This window comes from Sminthopsis crassicaudata, chromosome 2 (genome assembly GCF_048593235.1).
Source record: "Sminthopsis crassicaudata isolate SCR6 chromosome 2, ASM4859323v1, whole genome shotgun sequence".
Lineage (NCBI taxonomy): Eukaryota > Metazoa > Chordata > Mammalia > Dasyuromorphia > Dasyuridae > Sminthopsis > Sminthopsis crassicaudata.
In genome coordinates, this window is record NC_133618.1 from 162,133,607 (window position 1) to 162,153,699 (window position 20,093).

Genomic DNA, 20,093 nt, shown 5'->3' on the forward strand with positions numbered 1-20,093 from the left:
ATACAATACATGTAAATGTGTTTATATTTACATGAACAACACAAAATATATATATGCAGTATACAAACACAACATACATATATGTTTACATATGCACATGCAGGTACACAAGCATATACACATATACATACATACAAACACACCATATGTGTGTGTCTATGTATACATACACACATATATATCACCCAAAACATTTTAAGGCCTAAAAAGTCCCATGGCTTCCAAATTCAAATATTTAAATTTAAAACATGGGATTTTTTTAGGCCTTAAAATGTGACTTTTTTAATGAAAAGGGAAGAAAAACGTGGAAGAATCGAGAGAATGCTAGTTTGAAGACCCAGGCCACACAGAGACAATTGAGCTATAATCTTCATCTCCTAAAGAATGTTCACAAATTTATAGGAGCTCCCTGTAAATTTCCCACTGATATTACATTTCTTTCCTTCCCTAGCCAGACCTACCTCCTTTTACTTATTATATATCTACGTGTAGATAGATAGATAGATAGATAGATAGATAGATAGATAGGTAGATAGATAGATAGATAGATAGATAGATAGATAGATAGATAGATAGATAGATGATAGATAGATAGATATAGTCTAAAAATTGTCTTGGCACCCAAGTTATAACTAGGGCATTGTAACCAGGGTTTTTCTGGAGTGTTGACAAATGAGAGAGAAATTCTTTTCTATAGGGATAGTTTTCTGACCATCTCATTTTCCCATCCTGGAGCATCCCATCCCTCTTGCTGTTCATGATTCCTGCCTTGTTACTTTCCACCCTCTTGATATTTTGGGATGGGGGAAATAGTGGATGGTTGTTGGCAAATTTACTTGAAGGAGGGGAAGATGAGTAGAGTGCATTATCCAATGTGCTTTTTCATGCTTGCTTAACTGAATTTCACCAGACATTAGAATTCATTGTAAAGATGTTGCATATTGTCACCCCATAAACTCCACAAAACTAAACTAGAGGACAAGCAGCTTGTGTCTCTTAAATTTCTAGCTGAGCTTACTGTCTCCTTGTTATTTGGTTATGCAATGCTTTCTGCTTTTTCAGTTGCAGCTTGGAATCTAGCTTGGTAAAGGACTGTATAAAATTCCACATCAGAAGATGTCTAATTTTATTTTCAGGAGGAACTGCTGTCAGGTGGCTAGGAAAGAGAACTAGGAAACAAAACAAAATATTTGCATCTTATTGCCAGTTTTGCCCAGGGAGACTGCCAACCTCATTTGTTGAATATCTCTTTATAAACAAAGAATAACACAGTTTTTAAAGTGGTTATCAAAACAATCGGGTAATGACTAAGAAATAGAGTGGTGTATCTGTGGAATGGATAAGGCACAAATTACATTATAGTAAATAGCATAGTCATCTAGTATATGATACAAAAACTCATTATTTGACATAAACTGATGGGAAAACTGAAAAACAGTATGGTAGAAACTAGGTTAGACTAACTTCTCACACCATATGCCAAGATAAGGTCAAAATGAGTATATGATTTACACATTAAGGATGATATCATAAGCAAATTAAGAGAATATGGAATCTTTTATCTGTCTGATTTATGGATAAGGAAAGAATTTAGGACCAAAGAAGATTTAGAGAGCATCATAATATGTAAAATAGATAATTTTGATTATATAAAATTAAAAAGTTTTTGTACAAATAAACATTGCAACCAAAAAGAAATAATATTATAAGATAAGCATAAAATAGGAGAAAAGATTTTTGCAACAAGTATACCTGAGAAAAGCCTCATTTCTCAAATATATAGCAAATTAAGTCAAATTTATTAAAATACAAGTAATTCCCCAATTAATTCAAGATCAAAGAATATGAACAGGCAGTTTTCAGACAAAGAAATAAAAGATGCCTATTATCATATATACATATATATAATGATAATATATTCTAATATATTTCTAATATATTTCTAATATAATTCTAATGTTCTAAGTTACTATTGATTACAGAAATAAAAATTAAAAGAACTCTGAGGTACTGCCTCATACTTATCGGAATAGCTAACATTAAAAAAGAAAAATATTAAATGTTTTTAAGTGTGGGAAAACAAGAACACTAATGCATTATCGATTGAGTTGTGAACTTATTCAACAATTTAGAAGAGCAGTTGGAAATTATATCTAATGGGCTATGGAAGAGGAGCACTGTAAAAGCTAAAAAGAGATGGTATTTTTACAATTGAGTCCATGACCAATAGTAGATAGATGATTCAAAAATAGTGTTAGTTTTGACTGATATTCTCTGTGTTCTAAAAGATATTCACCCTTCATCTTTCCCAAAGTAGGCTTTTTTCATCATCATTTTTATATCTAGAATTTATCTGCTCTCACAGATACTGGTCAAGATGGCATAAGGAGATAAACAGATTAGGATTGATCACTTGAGTGGCTCAAGACTCTATGAATGATTGTTTAATGTCTCCAAAAGGTTTTTAAAAATTATTCTCATTAAGTCCAATTATTAAGGAGGTAGCTAGATGGCTCAATGGATAGAGCATTGACCTCTAGTCATGAAGACCTAAGTTCATATCTAGCTCCAGAGCTTGACTAGCTATGTAGTCTTGGACAAGTCACTTAACCTGTGTGCCTCAGTTTCCTCATCTGTAAAAAGAGCTGGACAGGGAAATGACACATCACTCCAGTATGTTTTCCAAGAAAATCCCATGGACAGAAGTCCATGGAGTCACAAAGAGTTAGACACATCTAAGTTGACTGAACAACAACCAATTATCAATTTCAGCAAAGATTCAGTTAGAAAAGATGAGAAGAATTAAGGATTGAACAAAACACATTTAGCCAATTCCACAGGGCAAGACTGAAACTCCCGTGAAAAAAGAAATGCAAGGTGATTAATGATGTTTTACCTTCTCCCATGAAGGTCTATCAGACCCTCAATTACAGATACCCTAATTTCAGAAAAACCTGGAAAGACTTACATGATCTGAAACATACTAAAGTAAATGAATGAGGAGAATGTTGTGCACAGTAACAATAATATGAAGAATTGTGAGTGATTTAGCTATTCTCAGAAATACTATGATCCAAGACAATCCCAAAGTACTCATGATGAAGCATACTCTCTACTTCCAGAGGGGGGAAAAACTGATATTGAGTAAATACAGACTAAAGCGTGCTATTTTAACTTTTTTTCACTTTTTTCTTTAATATGAATCTTCTTGTACAAAATGACTAATTTCCAGATTAATCTGGGCATATTATTGTGGATCTTTCTTTAAATTCATTCTGTGGGTAATCTGACCCGAGTGTCACATCTGGAAAAAAGGAAGAGAATGTTTGAATAAAAATGACAGGTTATATTGGATCAAAGGAATACTAGATTATTCATAGTCTAGACCTTTTTGCCTAGTAGAGGATGAGGACCTGGAGCCTTGAGGAGACCTTCAGTATTTTCCCTGTCTGCATTTGAGATTTAGGTGGGTTTTGCTTAAACCAGTAAAGAACTATAACAACTGACAAATGTGGTAATAGTAATGTTATAATATCTAACTTTTACATGGCATTTATTATGTGCCAAACAGTATTCTAAATGCTTTGTAAATATTATCTCATTTGATCCTTATAACAACCTTGGGAGACATATGCTATTATGATCTCCATTTTAATAATAATAATAGCTGACTTTTATATATGCTTACTAACTACTGGGAATCATTCTAAGTGCTTTATAGTTATTATGTCATTTGAGTCTCTTAATAGCCCTTCCTCAGGCTGTTATGATCCCCATTTTACAGAAGTGACTTACCCAGAGTCACATAGCTAATAAATGACAGAAGCCCAATTTGAACTCAAGTTTTCTTAATGCCAGACTTGGTGTTCTATTCATTGAGCACCTTGTTGCCTTATATAAAGTTTGCAAAGGGATATACATTTTAAGCTTATAAAGCTTAAAACTGCACAGTGACTTTGGGGACCTCCAGTATATTCTTATATAATTTGAGTTTCACAACAAGTCTCTGAAGTAGACACTACAGGGATTAATATCTCTTAATTTTTACAGATGAGAGAAATAAGGCCTAGAAAGGTTAAGTTATTTGTTATAGGTCACACAGCTAGTAAGTATTTGGATCAGGACCCAGGTCATCCTCAATCTACATCCACTATCTTTCCATAATATGCTGTGTGGCTAGTCTAGACTATGACTTCAGTTCCATTTTGTTCATCCTTCCTAAATTAGAGAAAAATAGATTGACCTTTAAAATAAAAAAAAACAAACCAATAAAGTTTGTAATTTCCTATCATGATTTGGTAATAAGTAATTACAGTTCTCTAATTGCTGCAATTAGTCTGGGCTGTCTGGATCTCACCTACAACCACCATACTGGATATCCTTTTGTCTTACACCCACAGAGCCACATTTAATCCCATTATCTGAATGGACCCTGCACAAGGAGAAAACATTTGTATCTGCCAGAGGCAAATCCATTCAGAGCAATATATCTTTCCCCTGGGTAATCTAAGCCCTGACTTTGCAGGACCAGAAAATACCAGAAACTGGGCATTAGAGGAATTCCAAACTCTAAAGATAAATAAATATTAATCCCACTATTGCTATATAGCCTTGTGATGTGATAGAAAAAGAACTGGAATCAAGAGATAGTGGTGTACTGGTAAAAAAAAAAAAAAAAAAAAAAAAACAAAACAAAAAACAAAAACCTCTCTTGAAAAAAATGTATGCAGGACCGATTTTAAATAAATTTGTATTATTAACAATTTTCCAATAATTTTCTTACATCTAGATAGTTAAAAAAACTGTGTCAAACCATGCTTGCCAGTTTTCAAGGTGTAAATGTTCACACTGAAAATTTAACAATGGCAAAAACAATTGGAACTGGCTCCAGCAAACCCCTGGTATTCTATCACCAACATTCTCAACTTCTCTGGATGTCCTCAGTGTCCTATATTGTAAGATGATAACAACCCTCCCTCTCTTTCTTCCTCCTTCCCTCTCTTCCTCTCCCATTCTTTCTCTCTGTCTCTCCCTAATACTATTTCTGCCTGTCCCCCTTCCTTCCTTTTTCTTTCCTTCCTTCCCTGTCTTTCTCTCTGTTTCCCTCTCTTTCTCTGTTTCTGTCTCTCCTGTCTTTTTCTGTCTCTCAACACAGCAGCAAGGCCAAATCTCCAATTTTTGTAAGAGAATAGAAATGGTTCTTACACTTTAAAATAATGTTTTAATGTATTAAAATGAGGTTCCTCCCAGCATTTAATTCAATTTAATCCAATCTAACTAGAATTTATTAAACACCTATTAATTTCAAGGAACTTTAACAAAAGAAAAACAGTTATTGTCTTGTAAGAGCATATATATATGTATATATTCTACTGGGATTACTACAACATATAAAGAAATAAATATGTATGCTATTGGACAGCAAAGTGGTATAGTGGATAGTGTGCTGGACCTGGAATTAAGAAAACTCACCTTCCTGAGTTCAAATGTGACCTCAGACAATCACTAGCTGTGTGACTGTAGACAAGTCACTTAACTCTGTTTGACTTTTGACTCAGTTCCTCAGTCTCTAATGGGGTCACAAAGAATTGAACACAACTGAAAAATGACTGAACATATATATTATTACTTGGGGAGTCAGAGAACATTAATGACTGTTTTCTTACAACTAGAAAAATAGGTCTCCCACAGGAGGTGCCACATAAATTGGGCATTAAAAGACTTTTGAGTGTTAGTGTGAAGAAAGGAATGCATGAATGGGAATACTGGGAGAAAAATCTGGAAAGGAAGGCTAGAACAAGATTAATTTCAGCATTTAGCACAGTACTTGACACATAGTAGGCACTTAATAAATGCTTGTTGCCTTGATTTGTTGACTGGTGAAAGTTTAAATTCTCAACAGACAAGTCAGTGATTCTGTAAAGTCTTTGCTTGAAGAAACATCCGAAGAAAGACTGAAGGCACCGGAAATCTTATTACTCTTTGTACAGATGCAGTTTTCTATTGCCTTGTAGGCATAGCTGGAACAGCTGGTGAATTCTTCAGTCAGAGGGACTCCAATTCTATGGGTAAGGTGATTTGGGTCAGGAAACATTTATTCTACCAAAAGCATAGGGATGAAAATACTTCTGGACAATAAGGGAAAAGGAAGAGTGAAATGATTTTGCAATGGGTCTCAGCCTTTAATATCCTCCTCTCCCAACTATCATATTTCTCAAGCATATTTCTCCTGATTGTGTGTAATATAGAATAAAACTTTCCTTTAAATCCTAGCTCCCTTCCATGCACACCTTCAGTGAGCCTATCTGGTCTTTTAATGCCCCCTTTTTAGGGAAAAGGACATATATGTGCAAAAATATTTATAGCAGCAATTTTTTTTCTGGTGGAAAAGAATCGGAAATTAAAGGAATACCCATCAGCTGGAAAATGGCTGAACAGATTGTGATACATGATTGTGATGAAATATTATTCTGCTATAAGAAATGATGAGCAGGATGGTTTCAGAAAAAACTTGGGAAGACTCTTCTGAACTGATGTAAAGTGAAATGAACAGAAACAGGAGAAAAACAATATTGTAATGATGATCAATTGTGAAAGACTTAGTTATTCTAATTAATGAAATGGTCTAAGACAATTCAAAAGGAGTCACGATAAAAAATGCTATCCATTAACAGAGTACAGATTTAAGCATACTATTTGATCTTTATTTTCTTGTTTTCTTTTGAAACATGACTAACACAGAAATATGTTTTACATGATTCCACTTGTATAATAAATATTATATTGCTTGTATTTTTAGTGTGGAAGAGAAGGGCAGAAGGAAGGAAGAGAATTTGGAAGTCAATTTTTAAATGAATGCCAACAATAAAGAAATAATAAATGAAATAAAAGGACTTTTCTGATCCTCCTGGTTCCTAATTCTCCCCTCACTCTTGAATTCACTTTGTGTTTATTTTGTATATAGATTTTTTTTTAATCTGTGAACTATTGTATCCCTCTTTCCCAACCCTTCAGTTCACTGGGCTGTAGGGTGCTTAAGGGGACAGACTGCCTGATTTTTGTATTTATATTCTTTATGCCTAGCACAGTGCTTCTCATATAACAAACATTTGTTTATAGGACATAGAAATGGAAGATATAAAAATTAATTATTATCTTAATTTGAGTGTTTACATTGACATTGAGATTTTATTTCTATTGAATGACAAAAGTGACATAGTGTATAAAATAATGAATTTGGCATCAGGAATATCAGGGTTCAAGTCCCACATGTGACACTTTCTGTATGACCATGGAAAGTCATTTATATCTTCTGACCTTCAGGGAAATCTTTAAAACCACAAGTTGTATCTATACTTCAATATTCATTGCTAAAAGGAGGTTCCATGACAGGAACTCCAAGCTTGACCAATATTCATATTAACTCCATTTATGGGGTCAAATATGCCCAATTTATTGGAACCAATGTGGCTAATTAAAATCTGGCATGGAACAGTGAAAGGAGAGCTAGCAAATCTTGCCTCTGACATATACTGCATATATGACTTTGAATAAATCAATAAAACTAAAGGTCTAGTTCTTATGTCCTAGGATGCCTAATGGATTGTTTTCAATTTGAATGTGGGGATTGTGTAGTTGATCAATTTTGATGCATTCTTAGCTCATCTAATTGTGGCAGTCATTTGAAATATCACAAGGAAAATCTGCTAAGGATTCTACATTACCTTAGAGTAAAAGTTGATATCCCAGAATTCATATAGCAACAGAGTAGATTTTTTTTTTTGTTTTTGTTTTTGTTTTTGGAGGGGGTAATGAAAACTGTTATTGGGTGAGTGATGGAATTGACAGGGAGATAGGGATAGAAATCTCTAAGCCTAAAAAGAACTATACTCCATAAAGGAAGATGGTAACTGGAACTACTCAATAGGAATCTATTCTGTTTTAAGTAAAGCAGTATATGAATACTGAGAAAATAATGCACTGTCTCATAAAAATCAATCAGGGAAGAGGAACAACACAGCAGTTTTATGCAGAAAGTAAACAGACTGTATTATTTAGATTAATATGGTAAATATGACTTCACTAGAGAACTCACATCTAGGTACTTCTATTAAATAGCTATGCCGTGTGCAGACATTAGAAAGGGAGACACAAGCAAAGGTCTTTTTTTGATGGTAACTTCTGTGTAGAATTGATCTTAGCTCACTCCTACTACGCAAGGATTTTGTCTGAGGTTATTAAAGTCAGAAGCAGTTCTTTTGGCCATAGCATCATAGGATTACAGAGGGAGAGTTGGATGAGACTTCAAAGGAACTAACACTCAGTTGAATGAAATGACTTGCCCCAAGATTTGAATCTCAGTCTTCTGACTAGACAAAAATAAAAGCCTAAGAAAGTACAAATGTCAATCAAATTTTATACTATAAAGCAGAATCTCAATCCCATCCATGCCTGGTGGACTGCATGTGACACACAGTATTCCTGAATGTGGTTTGAACTAGAATAAAATGTGATTAGGAAATATTTAATAAAACAAATGAAGAAGAAAAATGTAAACATGTAGTTTTCTAAGTCAATGTGAGGCCATCAGGGATCCTTGCATATGGTTCAGCGGCCCTCATTTCTATATGAGTTAGACTGCCCTGCTCCAGAGGATCCTATAACCTAAATTTTTAAAGGGGAATTTGCTTAAAGAAAATGGAAAACTCTTAAGACGAAATTCTGAAAATGAACAGAAATGACTTCACTAAGAAGGAAAATGGAAGAGCTTACTAAAATGTTCCAGATGCAACTATTCAGGTACTCATTGACCAAGTAAGATTTAAAAAAAATACATGCATGGAAAATGCAAATCAGGGAGGACAATTGTACATGAAAATAGAGTAGCAATTTGTTGGCATAATGGCTAGAGTGCTGGGCTTCAGACACTTACCAACTGTGTGACTCTGGGAAAGTCATTTAACCCTGTTTGATTTAGATTCCTCATTTGTAAAATGGAGACAATAATAGCATTTACCTCGCAGAGTAGTTGTGAGGACCAAATGAGTAACAATTGAGAGGTACTTAGCATGGTACATAGTACACAGTATGTGCTATGTAAATGTTATCTGTTTTAGCTGTAACCGCCTTTGTCAGCCTTAATGTCTATAAAATGGGGATAATTATAACATCCACATTCAAAGGTTGTTTTGAGAATAAATGGAATGAGATTTGTAAAGTGCTCTGAAAAACATAAAATATAATCTAAATGCTATTTTACTACTACTACTACTGCTACTACTACTGCTACTAGTACTAGTGCTATTTCTGCTACTACTGCTACTACTACTCTTACTCCTACTACTCCTACTACTACTAGTACTACTACTGCTACTACTATTACTACTACCACTACTGCTATTGCTAGTACTGCTACTACTATTACTATTGCTACTACTACTTGTAGTACTACTATTGCTGCTATCAGTAATACTACTGCTACTACTACTACTACTACTACTACTACTACTATTACTACTACTACTATTAATAGTAATATTACTACTGGTGCTACTATTACTGCTACTACTAGTAGTATTACTACTACTACTGTTACTACTACTACTACTACTGCTGCTGCTGCTGCTGCTGCTACTATTACTGCTACTACTAGTATTATTATTATTACTACTACTATTACTACTGCTGCTGCTACTATTACTACTACTACCACTACTACCACTACTACTGCTACTACTATTACTACTGTTACAATTGCTATTACTGCTGCTACTGCTACTACTTCTACTCCTACTCCTCTACTACTCCTACTCCTTCTCTACTACTACTACTAATACTGTTACTGCTATTACCACTACTAGCATTACTGCTACTACTACTACTACTACTGCTGCTGCTACTATTGCTATTATTGCTGCTGCTGCTGCTACTACTACTACTAGCACCACTAGCATTACTACTAATCAACATCCTCTAAGATTAGTGTTAGGGATAATAAATGAAGCCAGCAATAAATGCCAGAATAATAAAGACAGCTTTAGTGGGTGTTTTGGGGAAAGAAGGAAGATTGAAAAAGGGAAAGAATTATATTATGGGATTGAATAGGAATAATAATAAACAACAACCAACAACAAATGACAGAAGGAAAACAAAAGAGCTGATCAGCTTCATTTTCTCTCTTCTAAGAACAATGCTCTTTGGATTGGGAAGCATGGAACAAAATTAGTTAAAAGGGAGTCAAACCCCAACATAAATAGAGAAATACTAGAGAGCTCTTAGTTGTCTTTGATGAATTCAAATCATCAGATTCAGACAAAATGAACCCTCAAGGATTGAAAGAACTTCTAGATGAATAATTAAGATGCTGGTGTGTGCCTATCAACCAGCCTTACTCTCACTGTTCTTTAAAAGTTTGGAGAGAATGTGTATCAGAGGAATTCTATAGATAAAGTATTCCTCGATTTCAGCAAATTATTTGACAAAGCCTCTCATACGATTCTTGTAAATGAGTTAGATAGATATGGGCTAAACAACAGGATTTGAAAATGGTTGAGTGAATAGACTCTTAAATAATGATCATTTATCAATTTGAATAAAATATGTTTATCAAATTTGCAGCCACAAAACTATGAGAGATAGCTAAGACAGTAGTTGAACACAATGATTTCTTGAAGTCCCTTTCAATTTACATTTGGCAAATGGATCAGGGCTACACAATTGTTGTAAGACTTTTGGATAAGACATATTCAGCAATATGTGTGGGAAGCACATGAAAGCATATCATGGAAGGGGAAATTAAATATTTGTCTTATTATCTTTAAATCTCTTGATTGGTGAAGCTTGCCTGCCCCAGGTCATATTTGCTGATTGATTCTGATAGAATCTCAATAGCTCAAAGTACTGGAGACAGCAGTGGAGGAGGCACTGAGAGATGGTTGTGATACCTAAGTCAAAAGTGCATGAATTTCTAAAATGCAATTCTGACCATGAGGCCCTACACCACCCAAATCTACAAACTCTAGTGGATTCTTATCACCTTGAAAATCAAAATACAAAAATCCTTCTAGTCTTATTATTCCTTACACCCCATTCACCTCCTTTGCCACAAACTTTTAAGAACTAGGGACCTTGGCTTAATCTTCATTAATCTTTCATTAAGAAGACATCTCATCTCCCAACTCTGGACTGTTGCACTGATTATTTTCTTTACCCACTTCATTTCCTAACTTTCTTGGCTTCTTTCAAATCTCACCCTTCTTCAGGAACCCTTTCCCAATCTCTTTTAATTTTAGTGCCATTTCTCATTTAATTGTTTCCTAATAATCCTGTTTATAACTTTTTTGTACATTGTTGTTTTTATAGTGTCTTCCTCAGTAAATTATGAGCCTAGGACAGATATTATCTTTTGCTTAGTGTAGTGTCTGACACATAGTAAACAATTCATAAATGTTTATTGACTATGAAGATGTACCAAAGAGATGTGCTATACTTTAAAATCAGCATCTTGGATAAATATATAAATGGCATATGAAGATGATACCAAGATAGGAGGGATGTTAGGGTCAGGATCCAAAAAGATAACAACAGGTCAGAACAATAGACACACTCTATTATCTGCCATGTTATATTGTTGATTCATGTTGAATTCACATTGCAATTTTTAGATCTTTTTTCACACACACTGTTTTCTAGCCTGTACTTGTGAAAGAGATTATTTCTTGAATGTTATAGGGCTTTAAATTTTTTTTTGCCATTATATTTCTTATTAGATTTCACAAAATTTTACTTTTGAATCTTCATTGTGCAATAGAGATGATAATGGAGGTATATGCCTATTCATATTTTGAGAAGCCCTACTACACGAAATGGTTCTAGCAACAGACTATGTATCTGCTTTCTAAGGATGCTCCTAACTATGAGTGGAGAGGCTTATTATCAGTAGTAGATGACATCACTAGATGACAAATACTTTGACCATGGCAATTCATTAAACAAAATTTAAAATGGCCTTCAGTTTTAAAGGTCTCCTTTTGTTTTGTAGTAATGACAACAGTCAAAGAAAGAAAGCAAAGGATCACAACTTTTTGGATCATTTCACAAGAAGCAGTATACAATATACCATCAGAGAAGTCTCAGTAAATTGTGCCTTCATCTTGCTCTTAACTAATGGTTTGGAAATTTAATTATCCTTATTAGGTGACCTCAGTACCTCAAAAGTTCAGCTCAAAAGTAATCATCAATTAACCTGAGAACAAAACAGTAAACATAAAGTGGTCCTTGATAAATACAATAGTAGTCAGCTTAATAAAGAGCCCATTTGGTTTAGGATGACAGTATCAACATAGGCATAGGCAGCAAGGAACAATGCAGTGACTGTGAATCAGAAGACTTCATTAAAAATACTTGGTTACTTGAATTCTAGTTCTGTCTAAAACTTTACCTCTCTGATTTTGGGTAAGCCAATTGGGTCTCATTTTAAACATTAGAGGACTGAATGAGTTCCATAAAGTTCCTTGTACCTCTAACCTATAATTTTAACTTATTGACTTCTTAACATTAAACAGTTAGATGCAAGAAGCATACAATAAAACTAACACATTTACATAAAATTTCATGATCAAAATAAAATATTTAATCAATCAATATATTAAATAACTACTACGTACCAGATACTATTAGGGATACAAAATAACAAATGAATCCATCAGTCCCCAGTCTTATACATATATTATCTCATTTGATCTGGACAACAATGCTTTGAGATAAAGAACATTTTTATCCCCATTTAACAGATAGGAAAATAAATTCAGAGTAGTTAAGAAGTTTGGCTAAGGTTGTATTACTAGCAGGTGGTAGAGTTGGAACTCAAATCCCATTCTTTCAACTATACCAAAAAGACTTATATATATAAAATAAATTTATATACAAACAATAATCCCAACATCAAAAAAAAACATAGAGTTACATCCTTTCTAGACTTCATCCAGAAAGTTCACTCTAGCTTGAAGTACCCTCTGTTACTAAAATCACTCATTCTAGTTGACTGGTTCCTCTTAAAATCTCTATCTTTAAGGAAGACAACTTGGGCATCCATGTCTTTATTTCTTTCCTTATTATATTCTTGACTCCCCTCCAATTTTGTCTACCATGTACCTTTGATCGACACCTTCATATTTCTCTCTTTTACCCCCTGACTTCCCAGCTTCCTTTTATGTATTGTTCCTACCCATATATCCTCATTAAAATGTAAGCTCCTTGAGTGTAGGGATTGTCCTTAGGTTTCTAAATGTATGTTTCGCTTATATAGCAAATTGGATGGCACATTACAAGCACGTAATAAATGGCTTGTTGACTGATGAGTTGAATTCAAATGCAAAAGTGATAAGTAATCATATATGTTTCTAAACAATAAAAGCCATTTTTCATTTTGGAATAAAAAAAAAAGAGGAAAAGGCTGAACCTATTGCTTCATATTTTATTCTTTCAACTCCAATGCCTTGAAAAGCTAATACTGAATATATAATTATTTCAAACTTAACTATAGCATTCACTCCCACATGTGCTATAACATTATGATCTACAGCTAATAAAACCCCTTTGAAATAGAAATTGATTTATAGATATTCTGTCTGTTGAGGGGGGAAAGTGTAAATTTTCCCTTCTCTTGTATTTTGATAAGGTATCATCAGTATGCCTTTTTTCTTCTCCTCTGAGGAGGCTTTCAACCCAAGTTCTACTGATTTTGAAGGTGGGCACATGGGGAAAAAACAAGGTCTGACAAGCACTTACTTCCTTCTGCCAAGGAAGTGCCAAGCACCTATTCCCCTCTGCCCAGTTAGTAGGAGCATAGAATCAGAGGATTTAGAGTGTTTAAAAAAATCTCAAAGAGCTGGAGACACAAAGAGATGGGACCAGGTGCTGTGGATTCTCTTGACATTGAGGGCCATATTTCCTTAAAGACCATTTGTCCAATCTCTTTCTTAACTGAAGACAAGAAATAGTAATCTATAAACCTTTATGGAGTACTTACACTATAAATGCTAGATTGAACTCTGAAAGGGACCCATGTAAAAGATTGTTCCTGTTCTAGGGAAATCATCTCAATTATTGTTAATCTAATTGAGAGAGATAAGCCATAAATATGTGAAAATTAAATAATAATTAAGGCCACAGTACAGATGCATTGGAAAGAGCTCAGTGGCTAGTGGATATGCCCAGGATGAGATTCAGGAGGACATGCACTAAAAATCAGTCTAGAACACTTTAGCTCTCTGATCCTGGATAAGTCATTTAATCCTTGTTGTCTTAGATTCCTCATCTGTAAAATGAACTGGAGAAGGAAATGGCAAATCACTTTAATATTTTTGCCAAGGAAAGTCCAAATGAGATCAAGAAGAGGCATAACAGACATGATTGAAATGAATAAGCAACAATATAGATGTATATTTTAAGATGATTATGATTATTAATATTAACAATAGCTGAATTTATACATTGCTTTTAGGAAAGTTTGCATTAAAGCAGTGTGAGATAATGGATAGAGAGCCAAGAAGAGTGGGGTTCAAGATCTGCCTGCGATAATTAATAATAATAATAATAATATTAATACATATAACTATTCTAGGTAGGAGACAGTGCCTACCTTCAAAGAGCTTACGTTCTAATTGGGGTGTGTGTAGGTGCTCGGGTGGGAACAACACATAAAAGGAAGCTGGAAAGTAAGTTGGGGTAGGGTGGAAGAGAGATGAAGGTATCAATCAATAAAGATTCAACTTTATTCTTATTTAATTTTCATGTATTTGTGGATTATCTCTCTTAATTAGATTAATAGTAATTGAGATGACTTCCCTAGAGCAGAAACAATCTTTTACATGGATCACTTTCATAGGTCAGGGTAGTCTTTTCCATAGTATAAGCACTCCAGACCTTTAGGTCTGTAGATGACTATTTCTTGTCTTCAGTTTAGAAAGATTCTGGGAAAAGATCTTTGAGAAAATCTTGCCCTCAATGTCAAGGGAATCCACAGCACTTGGACCCATCTCTTTTAGTTAGGCTCTTTGAGGTTTCTTATATCTCTAAATCCCATGGTCCTGTGATCCTACTAGCTGGGCAGTGGGAAGTAGATGGAAACCAGGAAATAAGTGCTTGGCTTTTCCCATCTTAGAATAGATAGAATTTGGCTGAAGGTTCCCCTACACCTCCAGAGAAACTTGCATTTTACATATATGTATATATATGTGTGTGTATATGTGTATACACACACATATATATGTATAGAAGTGTGTGAATGCATATAAACAAATATACATTCTTCTAAGTTGTCATGATCTCTCTTGGTTCTTTTCCCACCTTTTTGACCACTACTAAGTCTCCTTTGGTGAATTTTCACCTGCTAATCCTATCCTCAAGGCTCTGTCCTGGGTTTTCTTCTGTTTTATCTCTACTCTGTTTTGCTTGATGATTTCATTGACTTCTAGAAAGTTGGTTGTCATTTCTTTATAGATGGTTCTCGGACCTATTTGTCTGGCCTTTACCTCTTTCCTGATATTCAGACTCACATTTAACTTCTTACTGAATATCTAGAACTGGATGTCTCATAGACATCTTAAACTATGTTTGAAACTGAACTCATTCTTTTTCTCCAAAAAAGTCTTCTGTCTTCCAAATTTGCCTGTTACTGTCAAGGGTACCACCACCCTCCTGGTTGCCCAGTATCCTAATCTAGGTATTGATGAGGTCCAAAAAAAAAGTCATAAAAGTGGTCATAAAGGAAGAGACTTTTCCAGAATGAATTCCCAGACTCAGGCAATCTTCAGGTAGCAACAGAGACCAAGCTGGGGAGATTCTGATTGGGGTGGTTTCTCTTTTCCAATCAAGATTGCTAGAGACAATAGGGTCTCATGCAACTAGCATTCCTTATGTCACAGAGAGACATCATCAATCATATCAGAAAATTAGCCTATTTTCCCTCGCTGGGGATTAATTCTTTCACCTAAGGATTAATCTTGTTCCCCCATATGTTCATGATGAAGTAATTGCAAGTTGCTGAGAACCCTTTTCCAATCTCCTCATTAAAATGTTTATTAATTGAGATTGTCTTTCCTTTGCCAGGGTGGATCACATATGTAATCACAATTCTGATTGTGTCATCAATAACCAATTAGAAAAAGACATAACTCTGCTGCTCAAAATTGTCTTATCATTGTGCTAATTGTTCTAAAAGACTCTGTCAGCTCTTGCTCAGGGTCTTTGTTAGGAGGTGCTAAGGACCCAAGCAACCTAATGGTTGCTGCTAACCTAACTAGTAGACTGATCATACTCAGAACTTTGTCTCTTAGAAGTTCTCTTGAAGCACTCATCTTTTATTATCAGGGTACATGTCCCTATTAATAAATGACACCTTGTTTATGGAATTGCCTCAGTTTATCTTTTTGTTAAATTTCACTATTGACATTACTACAATCTACCCTGCACTTAACTTTTGGTGTAATCTTTCTAAACCATAAATCTGACCTCTGTATAATCAATTCCAGGGTCTCCCTATCATTTCCAAGTTGAAATATAAAATCCTCAGTTTGACTTTCATAATTTGACCCCTTCCTACTTTTTTTAGCCTTTTAAAATCTATTTTCTCTGCATTTCCTACTGAATAATCCAGTGACAATGATTTCCTTGCTATTCTTCAAACATGATAGTCTCTCCAGATTCAGTTTTTTTTATTGTCTTTCCCCAATGTCCTCACTATTTAGTACATTTTTTGAATTTTTTTGACTTCTGTATACAACATATTGTACTTTACATAGTTGTTTATATGTTTTTTCCCTATTAGAGTATAAGTTCTTCAGAGCAGAGACTATTTTCAATTTTTTTACTCTTTTAAAATTTGTTTTATTTTTAATTTATGGAATAAGACCAACATTTTCATAATATAATAAATACATATACAAAAAAGTTGATTGCACATGGATCTGCAAATCTATTGTATACATCTTACTATTCCTTTTAAATATATAATGAATTTATCATGTAAAAAAATTCCTAGCACTCAGCACATTACCTGTTATCTAGTAGGCACTTCATAATCGTTTGTTGACTTGATTCATTGACTATATTTATCTAATTCTGATTTTGTTCTGATCTCAGACACTTGACACTTCCTAGCTGTGTGACCCTGGGCAAGTCACTTAACCCCAACCTCAGGGGGAAAAAAAATAATTCTGATTTTGTGATCATAAGTCACTTTAACTCAGTGTCTTAGGTAACTCTCTCAGACTAAATTTCAGAGTGACTGATGACCTGTATCAGTTAAGGGAGTTTTCTGCTCTGGGAGTTTCTATATCAATGTAAATACAGGTATATTCCCTATTATTATAAGGTTTACAAAGGTATTTTATATTCATTATTTCAACAACACTGTGAGTGAAATGCTAATTATTATTCCCATTTTATGGATAAGAAAACCAAGGTTCACAGCAGCTAGTGTTTTGTTCAAGGTAACAAAGTCAGAATTAAATGATCTAGCCACCAAGTCAACTCAACAAGCATTTGCTCTTAATAAATGTTCCAGACAGAATTCAAAACCAGTTCTTCCTGATTAGAAGTTCAACACTGCATTTGCTTCTTATACAGTCTCTCTGAGGTTAAACAAATGAATGATACAACTAATAAAGGAGGGTTTGTGTTGTGGTGGTATTGAAATATCCAGAAAGCCTTGAGAGAGGAGATGGGATTTGACCTCAGTCTAGAAAGATGAACAACATAGAAATAGTGCTTTTCAGCCTTTAGATGTGTGAGAAGTAAAGCTCTTCCTGTTTTCTGTTGGCTGCTATGGCAGTAAACCTCCCTCCTCCCAGACTCTATAGCTAAAGCTCCCCATGGAGTTCCTAGTTAGTGATCTTCCTGGAGACATAAAAGATAGTCTATACAATGCTGTCTCTCAGGTACAGAAGTCTTGATTTGGATAAGATGATTCCACATTTGGGAGATCTTTGAAGAGTACCTTGGGAACCCATTCCCACTTGAGTTTTTGACCAAAATAAAAATAAAATTATATGTTCTAAATGTGTTACTGCCAGGCCAACAAAAATACATTACTGGGAATTTGTTTTTTCATTAACTAGCAACACAATTGCTATCGTGGGTATTCTATTTAAATTGAGAGACCAAAGAAAATGTCCTGATAGTTCTGCAAATGCAATTTTTCCATCCTTGAAGCTATTTTCATCACTTGAATAGTAAAACAACTAAGTAACATAGTTGACCTGGAGTCAGGCATCCACATTTGAACTCTTCATTAGATGCTTAATGACTATGGGCAAATCACTTAATCTCCTTCAGCCTCAGTTTCCTTCTGTGTAAAATGGAGCTAATAGTATCTACTTCACAGAGGAATTGTAAGATTAAATGAAATAATACCTGCAAAGTACTTTGCTAACCTTAAAGAGCTATAGAAATATTAGTTATAATTATACAAAGTAATGCCTAACTACATTTAAGTTGCTAACTATAATTTTTTGATTTTGTATCCAGTCTCCTAAAGTGCTACATTAGATTCTTATTTTTATATTGAAGTGAACTAAAATTTATTTGGTTTTTAAGAGACATCCTTGAGTTAACTCTGTGTGTATGTGTGTGTGTATTTACATATATATACACATATACACACAACGCATTCACCCACACATAGCTTTGATCTTGTGATATCTACAGATGTATAGATATAGCCATATCCTGAAGTGTCATAAAATCAAGGTTGGAAAGATAAGAGCAAAGGAGATAAATCATTGACTCTTAGGATTCTGGATCTATAGGCAGAAGTTGTAGCATGTTTAAAAATGTTTAATGATTGTTTTATGTTTAATCAGCATTATTAATATGCTTTTTAAAAACTAAATCTAGAAATCAGCAAAACAATAAATCAAGCCCTGATTTGTAGTATTTGCTGATTTTAGGTGAATTAATGCTTATATTGAAAATTTAACAACCAGTTTCTACAAGCTGTCTCCTGCACACTATTGATTGGAAAGGATCTAAGTTATCTGCAATTCCAAACAAAGATGAGGAAACTAATGTCCACTTAGATCAATTTATAGTTCCATGAATGGCGAGTGGAAAACTGGAATCAGACCATCAATGATTTTCACCATACAATGTAAAAAAAAAAAAAACTAACAACTAAAAGAATAAAACAAGAATCATTTATGCAAATTAATACTCACTCATAATAGAAATTAAAGACAAGGGTAGAGGCCTGACCTTAGGTTTAGGAACTGCTGGGCTTAAGTTAGTCTTCTAATACATTAGCTAAAGGATATGGGCAAGTCTTTTGATCTCTCAGTAAAATTACAAATTACAGACAAGTTACTGATCTGCATTAAGGAAAGGAACAATTCTCTGTTTTCTCTCCTCTGGGAAGCTTTTAACCTGAGTCTGTCAGACTAAGGTGAACACAGGTTACTTTAGATCAGTGGGTTTTATTTGATGGATAATAGAAAATGACAGCTTTTGAGCTTCATATAATAACATAACATATAATAACTAAAATAATATGTTTTAAGAAGATGACTCTGAAAGAAATATGTGGAATATATTGAATTAGGAAAAACTAGAATTAAGTGATATCATTTAAACTATTACAATACCTCAGGCTTGAGATCATTAGGCCTTAGAATGGGGTGGTGGTTTCAGGGAATAGAAAGGAAAAGTGGTTATTAGGGATAGTGATTAATGCAAATTAGAATTTTTTTAAATTTTAAGTCTGATATATTACTATTAGGTTATTCAATAGAGAATTAAATATATATTTTTATAATATCATTGTCAAAAATGTTAAAGTCCTATGAATAACATTTATAGAGCTAGATAAAACCTAAGAAATAATTTAGTCCACACCCCTCACTTTACAGATGAAGAAACTTAGAGTTGGGGCAGTTTGTTTGCCCTGTTCAAAGTCACACAAATAGATAGTGGAAGAGTCTTGGACTAGTACCCACATCTCTTGCTTCCCAAGCTAATATTCTTTTAACAAATTCAAGATGATGTTGTCATCTATTGCATCAATTTAGATAAAAATCTTTCTAAAGATACGTCAAGAA

General features: G+C 34.1%; 1 protein-coding gene across 2 annotated transcripts in view; it reads right to left on the reverse strand.

The window, feature by feature from the left end:
* Positions 1-20,093, reverse strand: part of PCSK2 (proprotein convertase subtilisin/kexin type 2) — a 295,115-nt gene that overhangs the window by 266,590 nt on the left and 8,432 nt on the right. The window lies entirely within an intron of this gene.